A 1,532-nucleotide genomic window follows, 5' to 3' on the forward strand; every position below is an offset into this window, starting at 1 on the left:
GCTTGTTAGATTTTCCAAGGGATTGGAGTTTGATAGGAAAACCTAGGCTCTTTCACCTAAGGGATTAGGGCTAGAGTGTTTTAGTGGATTGACTTTAGTAAATTGATGGAGAGGAGATGAAATTGGGTATACACAAGAGTGAATTGGTGAAAACTAACTTTAACATTGTCATTTCNTANCATTTCTAGNCTTTTCCATTTCTAAGTGCCTTCAATACCAAAGTCCAACCTTGTAATTATTTGTGAATTTATCATTTTGCACATATTCTTAAATGATAAGTTGTTCTTGAGTCTAGATGAGTTGTTAATCGCACAATTCTCTATTATTACGAGTCTCTTGGGAAATGATACCCGATCTTACCGGTTTTATTACTTGAACGATTTGGTGCACTTGCCAAAGTCTCAACATCAACCTCCAGCTTAATATGAACCAGACCTCCAAGCCAAAGTTAAATATCCTATTAGTAAATATGTGTCATCTCACAGGTTATCTCAATCATATGCATCATTTGTATCTCAATTATCTTCAATTTCTATTCCTAGTAATGTACAGGAAGCTTTGGCAGATCCTAGATGGACCGAAGCAATGGTTGAGGAGATGGCGGCTTTAGAAAAAAACAACACTTGGGATCTTGTATCCTTACCAAGAGGGAAGAAAATTGTGGGCTGCAAATCGGTCTTTACAATTAAGCATAAAGTTGATGGAACTATTGAAAGATATAAAGCACGACTTGTGGCTAAAGGTTACACTCAATCTTATGGTGTAGATTACCAAGAGACGTTCGCACCGGTAGCCAAGCTCAATACTGTGAGAATACTTTTGTCACTAGCTGCAAACCAAGATTGACCTCTTCTACAATTTGATGTGAAAAATGCTTTCCTACATGGAGAAATTTCAGAAGAAATTTATATGGATTCTCCACTAGGCATGACAGATTCAAATGCAATGAAGGTTTGCAAATTAAAGAAGGCTCTATATGGATTAAAACAATCCCCAAGAGCATGGTTTGGAAGGTTTACCAAGTCTNTGAAGGCNTTTGGCTATAGAGCAAGTAACTCTGATCACACCTTATTTTTTAAGAGAGGGAAAGGAAAGATTACAACCTTGATTATATATGTAGATGACATGATTGTTACAGGAAATGACCAAGATGAGATCTCTAGTTTACAACAATACCTTGCATCTGAATTTGAGATGAAACAACTTGGAAACCTCAAATATTTTTTGGGTATTGAAGTAGCTAGATCAAAACATGGTATTTTTCTATGCCAAAGAAAATATACTATTGATTTACTATTAGAAACTGGGCTGCTTGGGAGTAAACCAGCCGATACACCAATGGAACAAAATCATAAACTCTTTCAATGCTCAAATTCAGCAAGCATAGAAAGAAAGGCTGGTAGGAAAATTAAATTATTTGTGCCATACACGTCCGGATATCACCTATGCAGTGAATGTTGTTAGCCAATTTATGCATGACCCACGAAAGCTTCATATGGATGCTGTTGAAAGAATTTTGAGATATTTGAAGT

Source organism: Vigna radiata, unplaced genomic scaffold (genome assembly GCF_000741045.1).
Source record: "Vigna radiata var. radiata cultivar VC1973A unplaced genomic scaffold, Vradiata_ver6 scaffold_299, whole genome shotgun sequence".
Lineage (NCBI taxonomy): Eukaryota > Viridiplantae > Streptophyta > Magnoliopsida > Fabales > Fabaceae > Vigna > Vigna radiata.